The sequence below is a fragment of the Falco rusticolus genome, chromosome 6 (genome assembly GCF_015220075.1).
Source record: "Falco rusticolus isolate bFalRus1 chromosome 6, bFalRus1.pri, whole genome shotgun sequence".
NCBI classification, from domain to species: Eukaryota; Metazoa; Chordata; class Aves; order Falconiformes; family Falconidae; genus Falco; species Falco rusticolus.
Window position 1 is genome coordinate 86,326,134 of NC_051192.1, and position 19,447 is coordinate 86,345,580.

The 19,447-nt window shown below is 42.3% G+C and overlaps 1 protein-coding gene across 3 annotated transcripts in view; it reads left to right on the forward strand.

The window, feature by feature from the left end:
• The first annotated feature begins 1,727 nt into the window (after positions 1–1,727).
• The window catches only part of ANKRD6 (ankyrin repeat domain 6), a 102,278-nt gene continuing 84,558 nt past the window's right edge, over positions 1,728–19,447 (forward strand). For all 3 annotated transcript variants that reach the window (XM_037392996.1, XM_037392999.1, XM_037392997.1), the window contains exons 1-2: positions 1,728–1,829; positions 2,208–2,344. The gene's annotated coding sequence lies outside the window, so the exon portion shown is untranslated. The remainder of the gene's footprint in view (positions 1,830–2,207; positions 2,345–19,447) is intronic.

The following is a 19,447-nucleotide window of genomic DNA, read 5'->3' on the forward strand; positions in this document are numbered from 1 at the left end:
AACTGAGGGAATCCCTTATGAATTTCCTTTCCCGACAGAAAAAAGAATTCCAGAAGCAGACAAAATTGGATGTCTGGATTAAAAAAGGTTAACGATAATTAAGCACAGGGAACGGTCCCGCTCACATCCACACAGTCAAGGAATCTCACCTGCATCGGGGTTTGCAGGATTGTGACAGCATCTCATCCTAATTCTGTTAAAGGGGGAGAACTCTCATTAAATGGATTGGTGACAGATCAGTGCCAAGAAAGCCTTTTTCTGCAATGTGCTAACATCTTGTTTCTCAATCATAATGATCAAACATAGCCAAAGTAGTCCTGCAAACATTTATATATATAGAACTTACATAACTTAATTGTTACTCGCATTAATACTTCCATTCCTACATCAGAATTATATACAATGTCAAGGAAAATAAAATTCCCATGAAGCAGGCCTATCCTGAATATGGGAACGGAATCACAATATATTTTTTTGTATTTTAGAGTAACATCCTAATTTCAGTGATGACACCAGACTTCAGTCTAGTACTGGAGTTTTGACAAAGCTACAAAGCTTTGCTGAGATCACAGAGGCATCAGAACACAAATTTTGGTCAGTAAATCTTTCCTGAGGAGCACCGAGGGTTTTGGTGCATACCTGTGGTGTGACTTGCCACAGAACAATGAATACCGTAGTAATTGTTTAGTGAAACATGCGTAAGTAGACACATCTGCAAAAGCATCCAGAAGAATACATCCATCACACAGCCGGGTAGTGGTTGTGTTACTTCAACGTTTAGTTTGCTTAGGGCATAGTCCTAAGAATGCCTTCGAGCCAGCGGGGTGGCCTTTGAAAGCGATGATGTGCCGGTGGGAGCGGGCACAGTACAGGGAACAGCTGCTTGCTTTCAAGTTTCCTCCTTCAGATCCCGCTTTTCTCCTTTTACTCAGCTTACTCACACCAGCTCCTTCCTCCTGTACCGGTGCCTACAGACGCTCCTGGCTGACTCGCCGCCCCACCGGCCTGTGAGTTCCCGACGCACACTCGGGGCAGCCTGCGCTCCCAGCTGCCGGGGCTGAGGGGCCCGGGGCGCTACGGCAGCCGGGCTGGGCGAGGCGGCGGGCGGGCACAGCCCGCTCCGGGCACAGCCCCCGCTCGGCTCAGCCCGCTCCGGGCACAGCCCCCGCTCGGCTCAGCCCGCTCCCCACCGTCAGCCCGGAGTTCAAAGCCCGCTGGCCGGCTCCCGCCGGCGGGAAGGGCCGCTGCCTGCTACGGCGTTGGGCTTGTGCCAGTTCTGCTCCGACGCAAATTGTTACGGGCTCCCATAGTCGAGCTGCGAAGGAGCCGCCGCCCGCGAGCGCACCCGGCGCTCCCGGAGCCTCGCTCCGGCCGGCTCCCCGCCTTCCTGGCCAGCAGCGGGTACCTCGCCCCGCTGGAGGCCGGGCCGGTGGCCCCACGCCCGCGTTAGCCCGCCCAGCCCGCCGCTGGTCCCGCTGCCCGCGCCGGTGCCAGATGGGGGGGCCTGGCCCCGCACCTCCACGCCCGATCTGCCCCGTGTCCTCGGTAGGGAGCGGCTGTGAGGGGGCCGGGGCGCGGCCGGGGCGGCCTGTCCTGTCACGGCCCCTCGCCGCGGGGGAGGCGGCCCGGGCCGGCGGGGCGGGTTGGAGGGGCGCTGCCCGCCCGCCCGCCGCGGCCGCTGGGTGTCGCCCTCGCAGCGGGGACGGTGGCGGCGGTGGCGGCGCCACCTGCGGGGCAGCCCGGCCCGGCGGCGGAGGCGCCGCTGGAGGCGGTAGGGCTGTGCCCGGCCCCGCGCCCGCCGGAGAGCGTGTGCCGCGGGGGGAGCGCAGGTGAGCGGGGCGCCGCCGTGGGGCAGGCGTGGGGCCCGGGGCGCGGAGCCGCGCCCGCCCGCCGGGGCTGCGTGCGGCTGTGGTGAGGCTGAGGGGCGCGCCGGGGCCGGGGCCGGGCGGGTGGGCGCGGGGCTGGCCGCGCTGCGGCGTGGCTGCGGCGGGGTCCCGGCCCTGCAGAACCCGCGCTTGGTGCCCGGGCGACTCAGGTGTGCTCTTGTTACGGCCCAGGAGTAGGGTCCGGGGGGGAGCCCCCCCTTCCGCCCACACGCGAACTCCGGGCAGCCGCACAGAGACAGGAGCCCGTGTCTGCGCAGGGGCTGAAGTGCAGGTTCAGGGGTACAAATGAGGAGCCTTAACGCTCTTGTTCCAACTTTTAAGGCCGTGTCTGATGAGGAATGGGAATCTGGCTCAAAGTCGTCCGCAGTTGCTGTTGTTGACATCACCTGAACGCTCCACTGAAAATATTTCCACTAGTTTACTGCAAACGTCGGCTTCCCCTGAGGTCTCAACACCTTGTGAGTATACGCGGGCTGCTGGTAGAGCTCTCTGATTTTAGAAATCCACGGCTACAGTATGTAATTATTCTGCAGTGTTCATTTCATTGCAAGCATTAATAAAGGGCTTATCATGCCCTGGGGTGTTGTGTGCATTACGGTATAGGCTGTAGATAGTGCTCTGTTTTTTTAAAAGGCATAACCAATATCTTTGTATTTTTATAATTACGTGTGATTATTTGGGTATCTGGTATTTCTGCAATACATGTCTGCTACTGAATACCTTTAATTCACAGGGAAAACATTGAGGGGTAGAAAGTGGCTTACTGGCTGGTGGGTCACTGAATCTTCCCCCCATGAGTTGTTTAAATGAATTTTGAGTGTCCTACCAATGTTGAAGGAGCAATCTGTCAGGAAGGTCAGTTAATCTGTCTCTGTTCAATGACGGAAAAATATAACAAAAGCTAAATTCTTAGGCAGCACTAGTTAGGAATGGTCCAGATCTAGTAGGCCTGTTTGAGCGTATGGCTTCTTCTGAGGAGAATGTTATTTGCTTGCTTGCTTTCAACGTGATATGTCTGAGTGCGTAGCTAGTTTTATAACAACTTATTCTGGCAGGCTGAAGTTCCAAGTATTGTGTAATCTTCATTCTCCAGATACTTGGAAAACAAAGTGTTTCTGGAGATGTATGATTACGTGCAAGATCTGCAGTTGCCTTGCAAACCTCAGGACATGGAGTAATGACACTAATTGAGAACTTCATAATGATTTCTGAGCAGAAAATACCAGTTAGAGCTGCTGCGTGTACCAAAGCTGCTGTTGGCTGGCAACATAAAGTATTAGGCACCTGCCTGCAGATTTCAGTGAGAGGTTAAGGTGTATGCAAATCTTTATTTAGATGCCTGTATGTACAGGATGTATGCCTGTTTGTGTCAGTGAGGAGCTAATAGTCTGTGAGAGTGGATGGGAATTCTGTAACAGTAGTAATCTCATTGCTTCTTCTTGTTTGAAAAGAAACTGTAATAAAATTAAGAAGTGGCTTCGTGATAGTACTCAGTTGGGAAAGTGTTCGTTTTTCCCTACTTCTTGATGTTTACCCTGACATTGCTATCAACCTCATGTAGGAGACTGTGTTTGAACACTAGAAATGAAATGATGAGTAAATGATTGGTAAAAATAAAGTGATCAAGCTCCTGATCATTCAGGTGCTTTTCTTCAAGCTTTTTGCAGAGTTCTTTTCTTTTGGGGGGAAGAGAAACTGTGGGAAGCTGGCTTCAGAAATGGTGCTCCAATGTTTGCTGACATAATCTAGTTGCAGCACTAGGCTGAGCATCCTGCCTTGTCAAAGGTGGCATGTTGTGGAGTTCGGCTTGTCAAACTTACGATGTTCTTAGACTTGATGAGATGAATGATATCTTAATAAATCAGGTGCTTGTAGGGTATGGTAATGAGCAATTGAGCTGCATTTCTCCATCTGTTTTCAGCTTCACCTCTGCTTGACTTTGCCAATGAGTCATTTTGTGATGTAAGAAAAAAACTTGCTGCCCCTTACTCTCTAAATCTCTATAATAGGACTAACAATGTTTATCTGTTTGGATGGGTGGCATGACAAATGTTTGTAAAGCACTTTTAGGTTCTTAAATTAATTATACCATCTGACAGCTTTATTTTATTTATTCTCATTAGTTTCAGATTCAGATTTTTCCCTCAACGGTTAGGACTTGGGGTGAACTTCCAGAGAACTCATAGTTGTATCTTTTCTTAGAGTTACATCAGTGCGACATGTCATCTGTGGAAGTATTTCATTTGAAATCACAAATGTGGTACCATGTTTCACTGGCAAGATTGGCCTAGAGTGGTATTTGTCAAAGACGTAAATGAATTGTAATTGCTTTGGGCAAATAAAAAATTGAAACAAGTCATTTTAGCTCCTTTTTTTTTACTAAGAAATTAAATCTGTGACTTCTTAAAAAATGATCCAGCCAAAAATAGAAGGTGTAAAGCTGCACTTTGGAAAGACCTCAGTCTGTAACAGTATAGCAAGGGCCTAATTTTCTTCCCTGCCTCCTGGACAGTTACTTTGGCCTCAAAAATCTTCAGAATAATTTCTGAATACAGTAACAGCAAATATTCTTGCATACCATCACTAGCTTGTGGACCCTTTAGGAAGAGCTTAGTTACTTCTCTCTTCACTACTCCCACTCCTTGTTAGCAGATGCTGCTGAAGAATAGTTACAGTATATTGATAGCAGTTGTGAGAGAGAAAAGTGAAATCCAAAAATCCCCCTGTGATCTTTCACTAAATTATGTGTAAAGGCTTCTTTCTAAACTTTCTCTTCTCCTCTTTCTGTATTTGGTTTATCTCATGCTGCCATTCAAAGGACTGTTGGGCTTTTGAAGGCAGATGTCCAAAAGTTAGAAAAAGCCAGAATAAATGTGTGAATTCCTGGCTTATTTGTTGCATGGCTTTCAAATGCATGCATGCCAGGATGTTCTCTGTGTATCGCCTCCCTGGAGGATGTGGTTGTACACGACAGACAGAGTGATGTTCTGTGTCCGAGGTGGTGCTAGTTCGGCCATAGAAGTATTTTTCTTGGTTTCTGGAAAACCCTTGAGGTCCAATTGCAGATGTGCAGGTCTTGATAGTGAAGCAGGGAAGGATACTGTCAGTGTGTGGTAGTTCAATACCAGGGTGAAGGATGCTGTCAAAAAACAGTAATGACATGAGTAAGTGTCAATTTAGAACACATTTTTGAGAAGTGTGTGATAAATAAAGTATTAAGGCTGCACAGGACTTTGAGGTTAAAAGAAACCTAGCACATTAACTATTAGTAGTAATCTGATTTATTGAAAGAGTAAGATGTCCTGTGAAAACAGTCCTGTTGTGATAAATGAATCCATGTTGGGTGGCTTAACCAACACAGTACAGCTTGAATTCCTGCATTATCTGGTTGTGGATGGGTCTTGGTAGCATCAGGGCTGTACTTCTGATGCAATACTGAGTACATAGCTAGCTCAGGATATGGTACAGGACTGTAGATTGCTGGCTTGTTCTTGCAGCATTTAACTTTTGATCCTTTGTCAGTGGTCCTAACATGTGTGGCATGAAATTCAAGGTTCTTGCAATCAACAGGAAGACTCTGTCTTATGTCTTACTGCCAGCACTCATGTCTTCCTGCCTGCTTCTCTGTGCTCCCTCCTTCCCATTCCCCAGACCCTGTACTGGTCCTCCAAATCCTAGTGCATCTCAGCCAAGCCATGGCTGTGGCGGAAGCTGGCTGCGATTGGGGATGGGATTTAGGCACATCTGTGGGAAGCGGTGGATGGAAGTATCTGGTATGGATGCTAGGCAGAGGGTACTGGGGCTATGGGGTAGCTGGGGTGCGATGTGCTGAGTGTGGGCACCCTAGTGAGTTTGCCCTAATCTTGAAGAAAAATTTATTTCGCCCTATGTCAAAAAAGCCTAAGCTTTTTTATCTTATGCTGTGATCAAAAGCATATGTAGAGTACTCTTCAAATCATGAAATCTCACCTCCTTCGAATCCTGCTTTAAAACAAGCTGCTTCTATCCCTTTCTTTTCCTTTCTCTCACACAACTTGCCTTCCTTCCCACCTGAACACCATCCGCTTTTGTGAAGTGATCCACTGAAGATAGTTTTTGGGTGCATGACCTGGCACGGTGTTGGATGAAAGCATTTGCATTTGCATTATGCAAAATGCATTTGGATTTGATGGAAATTAATTCCATAAGGGTGTGTATCTTCATTGTGTCCACATTACAGTGGGATCAGTTTCTTTTCCAGTTTGAGATGCCGATTGCCGATTCCAGTCAGGAATATTTTCTGTTGGTTTTAACAGCATCTGCAATGTGACATCTTAGCAAGACCTGATGCTAGTCTATTTATATTGTGCTGATACACTTCGGAGTCAAAATTCTCTAAATTGTCTTAGATGGGTCAGTCACTGAGGAAAGTGCCAGCTTTAAAAAATAAAAAAGCACCACCAATGCATGGTAGTCATGTATCAGCTCAGTATTTTTTTAATAGTGATCACAGTGAATCATTTTATGTATGTTTTACTTCTATTAAAAGTTTGATGTCTATGCAAGCAGTACAGTTGCAGAAACTGCAGTTGATTTGGAGTCTTGGGCAGGATGTGATCTTTTCACTTTATCACTACTGTCTCAGATAATTGCACGAATACCTGCAAAGCATACCCATTACTTAAGCCAGTTCATTAGTATATTGTAAAGCTCACATATGAGTAATTTTCCTTCATTTTCTTTTTGACCACCTTTGTGATTAGTCTGTGTCTGGCTGAAGTCTTTTGAGAAGATTTAGGGATGGGGGACGGGGGTTGTCTTTATTTTTCTGGCTGTAGAGCTATCTGCCTGCCATCTGCAGTCTTTCATTGATAATGTTGTTCAGATCTAGATTTTGAAAGTACAGCACTTTCTTATCATTTTGTCTTTTCTAGACTTTACAGCAGTTTCTGAATTGTTGCAAGTATGGGGTTTTTTGATAGCTTTTCACAGCTTCTGTTTAAAATCAGGCCATGCTCTGTCCCTGTGCTCTTTTTTTTTTTTTCTCTAAGAAGTGGTACTGGTCTTAAATCTTTACATTCTTCCTCTTCTGTTACACTGTGATGTAACTTCAGCCTTTGACTAGCCCCCAAGATCTAAAATTTCCGTGTATGGAAGCACAAGAAGTACAGATAGATTTCTGTTGGCAACAGAACTGCAGAAGTATCTGTCTTCAATGGTGTGGTTTTTTCGTTGAAGAGTGCCAGATGATGGAGTTGCAGGCAGATGTCACAGCAGATGCTGACCAGCTTATTTTTTCATTTCAGAGTCTGAAGGTATTTAGAATAAGAATAAATGTTACGTTTTAACGTGTATCATGTTACCATTTTTGTGTGCTGTCATATGGTGCCCTACAGGTAAATGAGTCATTGCCCAAAATTCTTGGTAGCATGGAAAAAGCTCAGAGGCTAGATGTAATTGGAAGTTGTTTTTCTTCCTGCCCCTGTGTCATGTTGTCTGCAATAACCATTTCTTTCATGTGTTTAGGTTCTCTTAGATGTGGTGAAATGCAGTCCCTGGATTTGTAGGGTTATGTCAGATGCTGCCCCCACCCTCCACCCCCCCAAAAAAAAAAGAAAAAAGAGATTGTGGAGGATCACGTTCCCCTCCTTGAACGGATATAAATTTGCTTCAGCGGATATAAATTTGCTTCAGCGTGGGAGATTGTACTCTGATTCTAATGTGTGATGATTTCTTCCAGAGGTGTGCTAGTTTCCTCCAGAACAGCTGTTCAGTATGGTTGAATGCCCTGTATTAGTGAAGCTATGGTTGAAGTCTGTCAATATGAATGGGAGACTCTAGTGTGGAGTAAGCTGAAGTGTGAATTTACAGTATTTTATTAATGATCAGTCAGTTACCAAGTAGTTGGATGCTTTTGTTTCACTGTAAGGTTACACTTAATCAGTTTGGAGAAGCCTGGGTTTAAGAAATTGTGACTTGGCATGCACCGGGTGAGGCCATCATCCATTTCACTTTCTCTGGTGTCTTGATGGGCAAGTGGAGATGCCTCTGCAGATGGATAGCGTAGTTACCAGTATGCTTGGTAAAGCAGGACTGGATTTGGGGTGAATGACGACAGCTCAGTCAAGAGAGAGGTTGATGTTAGCTGTCTGAGTTGCTACTAGCTTCAAAATAAGCAAAAGCAAATGTAATTTATTTGAAGTTTAATAACATAAAGAGTTTTCAAAAACTTAGCAAGTGATATAGATGCTTCTGATGTACCTTGCAAAGACAGTGTGCCTAATGTCAGCTGCTTCTCTGTGTGACTGTCTTCATGAATCACATTATTTCAGTCACCTTGAAGGCACGGAGCGCTGCACATCTCTTGCTGGCTTGGACAGAACTGTCTGTCTGGGAAGATTTCTTTCAGTTCTTCCTGCATGGTGGCCAGTGGCTGAGCAAGTTGCCTGCCTACAGGTAAAATGAACCTGATTTAGAGGTATAGGTGAATGCTTTCATGGTCAGTGTGGCTAATTCTCACATCTGTTATGTTGGCTGCATTTCATTTGCAGGGAAAGAAAACATATATTCTCCTTAACGCCTTTTACTCTTTTAGGGCATCCATGTCAATGACCCTCTGAAGCTGAGGAGGAAACGTGAGTGAGTGGGAAATAGGCTAGGAAAACACAGCTTGAAAATTGCTTTATAATAAGAAGAGCCATTTCTTCTCACTTGTTTTGAGCCTGAGATCTGCTGATTTAATCTGATGCCCTCTAGTATTTCTCCAACCTGATTTTCCTCTGCTTAATCATGTCCTGCCTTTGGTTGTCTTATGTTCTTCCTTGAAACTTTTCTAGTTTTGCTAAACCTTTACTGAGAAGAGATGCCAGAGTTACAACTTTTGGGATGCAGTTGAACTTTTTAGACAGTTGAGTAAGGGTGGTTTTGCTTGTATTCTCTGCAGTAATAATTTTTAGCACTTTCCCTGCTTTCTAACTGTGCTGATACTTTCATAAGAACAATCCACTCTAAATCCAAGGTCTCATTCCTGAATAATCCAGAGCCCATCTTTGTGCATGGGAAGTTGAGGTTTTTCTTCCTGCCATGAATACCCATCTTCTTTTGAAATGGTATTGAATTCTGCCAGCCATTTTACTGGTTATTTGGTGTCATTAAGTCCTTCTGTATCTCTTTGCAGTCAGCACTTGCCTTTATCCTGAATAATGTTATCCGTGAGGTCTGTTATTTAACTGTTGTCATCTTTCCCTGTCCCGCTGTGATTCATTAGTGGTATACTGGACACAGTATAACGCAGATGGCCATGGGGCTGCAGAGTTGGTCTCCCTCCACTATGAAGACTGACGGCTTTTTCCTTGTACCATTTATTTTCTGTCTAGCTGGTTCACTATACAGATGAGGAGTTTTCCTGTTATCCCACAGCGGCCTAGTTTTTATAATACTGAATTTTATTTTTTTTGTAATTACGCAGCCTTTCTTCCTTTGAGGGGAATCTTTGGGAATTGGACCCTTTTGATTAAGTTACCATGGCTTGAGGAATAACTTTACATCAGCGAAGCTGTGATAACAGGCTATGTGTAAACACAAATGTGAAGTAATTTAATTTAAACATCTTTCTTGGGTCCAAACAATCAGCATTCAGCTGTAATTAGTCCACATTACAATCACCTCCCAGATTGCTTCATAAAGTGTTAAGTTTCAGTATTCTTTTGGGGATTTAGTTTTGGTTGAGGAGTGCCCTGAGTGAATTTGTTAGGTAGGTCTCAAATAAAAACTGTTTAGAATAACTCACTTCTGCTTCTTATTCTCCCTACTTGTCAGACCAGGTTTACTATTTCTGCATGTAAGCCTCCCTTGCTTTTTCAGAAAGTATTCAGTCCTTTCTCAATGAGAATTTTACACTTCTCAATGAGAATTTATATGTCAGCAAGATGGGACCCAACGTGAAAAGTGAACTGCAGAATTAAGTGGTACGAATACTTCACCAAGTAGCATGCCACACCAACAAGTTGAAGCAGAATTTGTAGGTATAAGCTATAGTCCTTAGCAGAGTTTCTTAACTGAAAAAAAACTATTTTAAAAAATGATTCCCAGATTCATTCTGTGCCTACAGGAATAACTTAAGTAAACAAAGAAACAAACAAACCCCATTTTTTTTCTGCCTTCTCTCAGTTCCCTCTAGCCCTGCCCCTGCCCACCAGCATGTTTGCTTCATAAATTTAAAATCAAGCTTTTGGCTTCCACACTCCATTGTGCTTTCAGAGAATCTAGCCTTTCATGCCTATAGCTGTGCAGACATACAAATGAGGATGTTGCTGGTTCAGTTACTAGAATCATGGCGGGGTTTTCTTCTTTTTGTTTTTAATCCTCAAAGTGAAATACTTGGCATGGAAGCTAGAAGCATATTTTATTAAAAATCTAGCATGCAGAATTTGGATGCACATATTTCCAGCTTTTAAGAATAATTATTTTTGAAATATTATATTAATATGAATTTGCTTATGTATTGTATGTGGTTTTGTACATCCAGAAAGTGTCTGAATATAATTATGTGGGATGAGCTGGTTTTGCCAACACACAGGCAAACCAAGAAAACAGGTAGTGGTACATTCAGTAGAACTAAGCACAGCACTTAAACCTTTAATTTTTTAATTTATGGGTTTTTATTTATTCTCCATCTCATATTTGAAATTAAGAATCTCTCCATGACTAAGCTGAAGCAAGTGCTGAGTGACTCATTAGGCTGTGGTGTAAAGCCAGTTCTACCTGGAATCTGGTCTTAGTGTTTCCAGAGATGGAACAAAGAGTATCAGTGACATGGAGATCTTACTTGGTCCTTCCGTCCTCTGTAGCTCTCGTGACACACAGTTACTCTGCCTTGGTAGAAGACACACGAAGTGCACTTGTCAAGTGAGCTTAGCCAGGGAGGGTTAGCAGAGTAGAGTGATACTGTGGTGGAGTGTCTCAGCACAGTATTAAATGTGTTCTACAGTGCGTCACATTAAGATGATGGATTTTCCTATCATATTAGAGAGCTGTATACCATCATCTTCCCCCAAAACACTAAGATTTTGAAATGCATTAACCATACAGGCAGTGTCTCAGCCTGATTGTTATTAATAAATTCACATTTTAAATTTTAATATAGCAGGCAAACATCTGTTGCTTGTCTGTACTTTTTACTTGATTGGTTCTCATGCCTCAGATTTGGAGTATTCGCTCTTCTGCTAACAGAAGTTTCTCATGGTTTGAATATCTTACACTTACAAGTTGTCCAAATATACATGCTCTTTCAAGAAAAACAGGATAGGGCAAAAGTGTCTGTAATGTAAAAGTTAGCAGATTTTACCAAGTACCATTAAAAAAAATCACATCTGTTATGCTCTTTCAATGGGATTTTCAGGCCTTGCTTAATTAAAGATCAAGAATAAAATTATACTAAAATAATTACCCTTCTTTTAACAAAATTATCTTGATTTATTTTTGAATTACAGTATTGCCCATAGAGAGGTAATTATCAACAACTTGTGGGTAGTAAAATTATAATTTGTTTACTGTATTAAATCTCAGAAGGGTAGCCTTGAAAAACAAAACCTTCAACTAATCTTTGCATTATTAGATAGGTTAAAGATGGATGCCTATTATCCTGGGCTTTTTTAAAATTAATTTTTATGCTGTGTTTTGTAACAGTAATGCCGGATCAAAGCCTGATCTCATTTAATTCAATCACTGTTTATGTGAATAAGACTCAAAGAATGTGGCTTTGTATGAAAAACATCCTCCCAGAGGGAGCTGTAGTAGGCTTACACTTAATATAAAAAAAACAAAAACCAGAAAAAGGAAACCAATGTTTGTGTTTCCTTGTGTCGTTGTATAATGATTTTTAGTGAAGTTTCATGTTATGTGAAATTAAATCTGTAGCCAAGGTGACATGATATTGGACAATTTTTATAATTCAGCATGCAGGTCTGTGCTGTTGAAACAACAGGCTGAATGTTTTAAGGTGCAGACAGCCTGACTAAGGAGTGTTGCAAAAGAAGTTGTAGAGCGTTTTCAGTAGAGAACATGTTAACTGAGAGATACTTGTCAACTCTGCATGCTATGTTACAATCATGAGAGTAGTTAACAAGATAAAGAAAATCTCACCTTCCTTTCTGTTTACAAAACTGGCCTTTCTGGAAGGACTAGAAGACAAGAATACAAATACATAATATGCTTGCCTTCTTTTTCTTCCCCTCCTTTCTGCCTCCGTGTATTGAGCCACAAATAAATGGGAAGACCAACGGTAAGAAGGCAGCACTAGAGTAAGTCCTCCTCTTCCTTAGTTTTCTCTCTCTGTTTTATAGACTTGAGAGCTGATGGCTCCTGTGATAAGGCATGATTCATTCCTGTAGTGCCGACAGATCAAAACTATGCTGCAACTCTTCCCTAATCACATCGCAGTAGCCACAAGTCCAAGGATGGATCAGCATGGTTCAGGAGTGAAGTTTGATCTTGTCTGCACTGAAATGCCAGCATGCATTTTAGCCATATTAGGCCACTCATGTGGTTGTATGTGAATAATGAAAATGTCCTCAACCTTTTCTCCATTTAATTTTCCCATGCAAAATCTCTTCATCTTGTGCCATTTCCAAAAGCTTCTCTGTATTGTTCCTCACCTTTGTGTTCTTCCCTTTTTTGTCCTAGATTACTCTCACATCCTTGATCTGGGAATCATCTGGTTTTCTTTGATCTGTTCCTCATCCTTACAAATCTCCTGTTGTTTTTCTAACTGTGCTCCTGGCAGTGGTTAATGAGTGCTGAGTCACCACTTTGAACCCAGACAAGCTATGAATAGAGCAAAAGGTAGTTTAACAAACCTTTAAAAAAGAATTTGTGAGAAAGTGAAAAAGGATCCCTGTCCATCTCCCATGCTCTTCCAGGTGCTCTTTACCAGCTTGGTTGTTGTGACATGTCTTCTGAGGCTTTTTAAAAGCTCTACATTTGGGATTTTCTTCCTCATCCCCCCTTCTAGGCTTTACCTGTCTCAGTTTGCAATCTCATTTTTCTATGCTTTCACTTTAGTAAAGCTGGGGTCTTGGGGCATACTTTTCCATCTCTGACTTCTTTCAGCTCTGTCTACTCCAACATCAGCAGCTCGTGGGCTGTTCTGGTTGCTTTTCCAGCTTTGTTAGGTTAGGCTTCCAGTCCTTAGCAGTGCAATGGGTTTTTTGATATACTGGTCTACTGTGTTCCTTGGTAGGAGTGAGGGTGAAGGAATATATCTATTTCTGTCCTGTTGGACAAGAATTTCCACCTCCTTGAGATTTTTATTAGGTTTTTTTCTGTATGTTGTAAAATAAAGATGGGATCTCTCTGGAAAGAGTGTCCTGGAATATGAGAGGCACAGTGGTGCTGAGCTTCATGAAGGTAGGGAAGCAGAAGGCCAGGAGGAGGATCCTGCCTGGTTCTGGGAATGTGATGTCCCTGTAGCATGATCCTGCCCTTCTCTATTATTCCATCATCAGCTTTTTGTTTTGCATTTTCATTCAGGACCTGGGCAGCCTTTGTGGGCATGTGGGCAGATAGTGTCAATGTTCTCCCTGTGTTAACACTGTCTTGACAGGCTGGCCTCATGTGAAGTATGAAGGAGACTCAGATATGCTGAAATTTAAAAATATTTTTTAACTATAAAGCAGGTACACTGAACTGCATGATCCTTTTCATAAGGCTAAAGCATTTCTTCTTGGCTGTAGGCAAATTGGAAATATAAGGAGACCGAAAGGAGTGTGACGAATAGTGTCATCCTCCATGGTTCCTACTAGTGGCTGACCAAGGAGGTGCTTGCACGAAGGGATCCTGACTTTGCCAAGGTGCAGTAGCCTGGCCTGGTGTAGTAAGGCTTTTCCAGGCTGTGGGAATTCTCCACAAGCATTAAGAAGCTGAGTCTCTTTAAACTCAGCTTCAGTTCCCAGAGAGATGGCTTCCAGTGCAGGGTTGTTCCTTTGGGTTCCTGCAGGGTCCTCAAGCACATGGGAAGAGGTGGGGGAACAGGGAGCAGCAAGGGGGACTGGGGTCATTTGTGTTCCCTTTGCACTCTCAGCTCCCTGTACCTGACAGAAGTAGAAATGTTTCTGGGTCATGAGCCTGTGACTTCTTGTGTGTAGCCATTAGGGCAGAGTCTTCATCAGGAGCTCAGAGTCTGTCCTGTGAGAGGAGCAGCTTTCAAGAGATGCAGTGTTTATGGCATAGAGACTCTTTAATCACATAAAATTACATTAGTGGTGTTCCTTTTTATCTGTGCGAAGAGACTGCTGGTATGGGAAATTTTTATTTCACCTGGTTGGGTATTGCATTTTGATGCAGCAGATGGCATATGTCTGACAAGTGCCATTTGGTAAGAGAGTAAATGTAGCAAGAATACACCCCAGCCCATCGGTGTTTACTTAGTTTTTTTGTAACATCAAAGCACCCTTGTGCCATGCTCATTACAGTCACCTGATGCAAGATCCAAGGTTTTGTGATGCCTACTTTCTTCTGTTGTTCCTGTGTTTGTACAGCTGGCAAGATTCTCAGGAGATGTATGGAAGAGCAGTGTTATATTCAAGGTGAGTTGTGTTAATTGAGCTGTAGCCTGCACTGAGAGTGGTTACGTAAGATTTAACTTCAGTTACTTGGCCTGAAAGTACTTTGTGTCAATGCATAGGTTTTTAAAATTCATTAATTGAGATCCTACTTTGCAGTATAAGTAGAATACATCAGGCAGATAGGATTTTGTTTATTTTGAGTTTGATGTGGAGGCATTTCTCATGAGTCAGATGGTGAGCTGGAGGTGGCGGACTGTCGCCCTGCGTGGCCTTACCCTGCCAGAACAAATGAGGAAGAATGTTTCAGGACCTGGGCTGTTTGATGGACTGGAACAAAAAAGCCCTGGAGTAGGGAACTGTAAGTCAGACTTCTGTTACCTGACTGAGATTCCCACCACTGGACTCTTGCATGGTGTGGGAAAGATTTTTTTTCAGGTAGTAATTGTTAAGTTTATTAACATAGGATAACTCCCATGGTGGTATTCTGTCTCTGCAGGTTTAGTGATAAACTCCATTTCAGTTTTAATTCTTCTTCTTTGCATTAACTATATTATCTTTTTGTTTCAGTAACAAAACCTTTAGGAATTACAAATCCAAATGTAACCCTGTTGTTCTTATGTTCATGGCACTCACTTTTAGGGCTGATGCATTAAAAACCTCACTGACAAAATGAATGTATAAGAGAAGCAAAATCATGGAGTTTTAGACTAGTGCCCCTGTTCTTGACTACCTGTGTTTAATTTACATCTTGTAAACTACCAATGAGAACGTTGTGCAAGACAGATCCGAGCATCACAGCATTACATCCTTGGATATGAACGTTGATGAGGAAAATTTATTTTTCATCTTTTATTCATCTTGACATACTGAACTAAAAATCATAAATCTGTACTGCGATTTATTTTATATAAATATATTTTAGATGAATCACAAAATATATTTTATTTTTATATAATTTAATATTATATATTAAATATTTTATTGTTTATATTTTATATAAAAATTATATATTTTAGATGGATCACAAAATCACAGGGTGGTTGGGGTTGGAAGGGACCTCTGGAAGTCATCTGGGCCAACCCCCTGGACTGGTTGCCAGGGTTACTTAATTTCTTTGCAGTGTTTTGTATCAGTGTTAGATACCTAAATGTTTGCATGTTCTGTATCTTAAAAGGAATTCATGCAACTGTATCTTAAGGGTATTTTAACCTCTTTTTGATTGAAAAATCATTGTGAGTTTTGCAAAAAACAGTGTTCCTTTAGGCAAGATCATGTGTCAATGTTGGTACTGTACAGTCCATAAAAACTGCAGATAATAGGTGCACAGATGGCTTGATTTAACAGACTGGTGCATGAGCATGGCTGAGAAGGATGGAGCTGGAGGGGAGTGGGGGAGGGATTTGCCTCAAGAAGTAATTCTACAGGCAATGGATGTTTTTTTGGTTTAAGATGTTACTTAATACTTGGTATCTGAAGTATGTGAATGTGAAGGAGTTGGAAAGGACTGAGATCTTGGTGAACAAACTCAGTTTTGCTGATCCCATGCAGAAGGTGTAACAAGAGCAGGAATGGTGTGAGATGGGTCAGTGCAGCCGAAGGCCTTTTGCAGATAATTCTTCAAACCTCTGTCAGCAAGGTTATTCACTGATGCTGGGACTGTCTTCAGAAATAGGTGTGTATTGCATAAACTAAACTTATTCCTGGACTTTCAGGTTGTAACATCTGAGTCAGGAAAAGTATCCTACTAATATATTCAGCCCAGCACACTTGGATGAAGCAAAGATTTTGTACCAAAACCGTGCTGCTGTCATTGTTGTGCAGTCTGTCCCAGCATAGCCTTTTCTGAAGTGTAACCCCTCCTTCTTCCCCCAAAATCTGCAATTGTAAAGATCCTACTGGCATGTCAGCACAAGTCTTCAGAGAACCCGAGGGGTGTTTTTAATGAGCATAGCTTTAGAATTCCTGGCTTGATTTATGAGGAAAAGGAAAAGAAAAAAAAACATCACAGAACCAGTATCCTCTTACTTAGGTTTGCCTTCTACTTAATGGTGATATCAGCTTAACTTTTGCAGATTCAAATTGAATAACCAAATGTTTATTTACGTGTTTTCCACTTATAAGGATAGACTCTTTCTCTGCTAAAATGCAGTACAATTCCAGAGAGAGGGAAGTGGAAAGGTAAAGGCCTAGAGGTCTTTGTTCTAAATTATGGAAGAAATAAACATTCAGGACTTTAGTATTGGACATTTCCTGCAAAATTTTCCTGTAACCTGTCTGTGAGAAATAAAGTTCAGAATTGTTTTTATGAGTCTGCTGTACTGTTCTGAGATTTTTGTAACTTGGACAAAGTGAGAATAACAAGACAACAGGTCTTTGCTTTTAGTTCCCATTCATCATCCCAGCTATGTTAATGTAGGCATTTCAAATCTTTGTGTTTTGAGCAAGGATTTACGTTGCAGCCACAGAAATAAGGCAAATACAATCATTCTGCATTATTTATATTCATACATGTGTAATAATAATTCATATTCCTAATCATGTTCATGGGTACAGAAAACCACTGCAGCCCATTGTGCTGTAGCGTACGCACCAGTTAAAACAGGTGCCCTTGGTCTTACCTGCATCTACATTGGCTTTCAGAAAGTGCCAAACCTGTTCTCATTTATGCTGCACCCGCACAGTAGACATAATTTCTCACAGCTCAGTAATACCTCCCCCTCCTTCCCTTTCTTGGGGGGAAAAAAAAAAGCTTGACTCCCAACATTCCTCTCATGGCTTACAAATATTTCTGTAAGTCCTTGGCAAGAAGCTGAGTCTTCCTCAGCACTAGCCAGTCTGCTTCTGCTGCCTTGTATACCTATTTCTTCCAGCACTTACTCCTGTGGTTTAGGTACCAGAGAAGGTGTGTACTGTGACTTCAAACGCCCTGTATACAAGTCCTGTGGATCATTAGCATGGGCAAGTAGTATGAGAGAAAGTAGAGGCGTGGGATGCTGCTGGATATTTGGTCTTATATGGCTTTTACTTAAAAGAGGAATGAAACATGAAAAAATGTGAAAAAAGAATGCTGCGGTGTAAATCTTGAAGATGTCATCGTGTGTGTGTTACTGTGTGGGAGACGTGCCTTGTGTGGTGCACAGGACAAGCAGTGACTGGGCTGGGCTCAGGAGAGGTAAGAGTGTGCTTTTGTGTGGAAGCCGTGACCTGGAACCCAAGAGCAGGCTTGCACCATGGGGAACAACGGTTGACTAATTCTGGCAGTTCAGCCCTCTCTATGATTTGCTTTAGTATTACATTAACTCCTTCGGGGCAAACATGTTCCTTAGGTTCCTTGTTCCACTTCCAAGCTGACACATTCATCAAAACCAGGATAATTTTCTGTACATCAATTTCTTTTATTGTATTCTGTTGCATGAATTTACACTGCATGTACACCAGGAAAAAAATGTGTTCCAGGATTTTTGGTTCCTTGTTTTAATACCTGTCGCTGTAGTACTATACCAAGGGGTTAGACCTCTGGGGAAATGTCTTACCATAGTAATGATGGTCAGTTTACATCAGTTTAAATCCAGGAAATGGAATAATAACTAGATTTTGTCCCTTGTCTGATCCTGAGCAGAACTGCCTCTAGAAGTGCAGAGAAAGGATTCTTTGAGAGAAGACTGGCGCTCTGTTGCAAAGGTTGCCCAGATGCCAGGTCCAATACTTGATTAACAAATTCCTTGCTCCTGTTGGTTCTGCAGCCTTTGTTTCACCCTCTTTTAATTGGTTTTTGTAAGCTTTGAATCAGAGTAAGCAAGAGCAATATTCTTCTCACAATAATGATGGTAAAACTTTTCCAAAGCAGATGAAAATGCAAATCTTGAGGTCTCAGTGTCCAAATCTGGTTAATATAGACTCTCAAACGCCTTATAAGAGAACAGCTTCAAGTTTGTTGATGTAAAATTGCAAGTATTGTTCACTTCCGTAGTTTGTCAATATTACTGGAGGTACCAAAGTACAAAAAGTAGAAAACCCCCTGTGTTCACCGAGGGGGACAGTCCTGCTCTGCTTGATGGTTCTGGCAGAAACTTCCCTAGGACAGAAGCAGGATCAATTTCAGATTCTCCATTTCTTTAGCCTTTGCTGCTTCCTGCTGAACTGCTTTTTTTTTTTTTGTCTTTGTTTTTTTTCTGTAGCCTGAAACACATTCCAGAAATGTCTGTGTGAGGGAGAACAGTGAGAGTGCCAAGGCAGCTGATGAATAAGAGACTTTGTGATGAATCTTGTAAAATTGGACCTTTTCATTCAGAGAATGGTTCTCCATTACTGAGTCTTTTGTTGCATTCTTTTGAATTGTAGGGCAGAGGAGGAGATGTTAAGTGTTGTCCTGTGACACTTCCCTCTAGCCTACCTGAATTACCAGAGGGATGAATTTGCTTGGGGTGGGGAGGGGAATGGGAGAAAATGCAGAGGAAGTTGATTCACTCTCTTAAATCTGAAGATGCAGCAATGGTATTACTTCACTTCTAGAACTACCCAGTTTAGGAAAATTTAAATTTACATTGAAAGTTTGATTTTTGAACTATATTGTTCTAGGCTCAGAGAGTATAGTGAAAACTTTCAGTTTTAAAATCACTGTTTTTTTAAATAGACATTCAGATCTTGTTGACTGTCAGTCCCTTGGAATAAATCTCTTGAAGCTGAGTGTTTTTTTCAGTTCTAAACTATTTTGCATCTGTTGTAATTTTAAGATTTGTTTTGTTAAACATCAGCTTGGAGCTTCCTACAAGGTGAATTTGGATTGCATGTATATTTTATCCAGGCTGTGTCAGAATCCCAAACATACAATTTTTCCTTGCTGAACATACCACATTTCTTAACAGTTTCCCTGGTAACAACAGCTGGAGAAAAACTGTGGCAGTTTCTAACTTAATTAGGTGACATGTAGTGTGTGGTCAGGGCTGCAGCAACTGTGTTCCAGGAGTACACCTTGGTAAAATTATCCATTGCACCTCAGATGATAGTATCTGATTACTA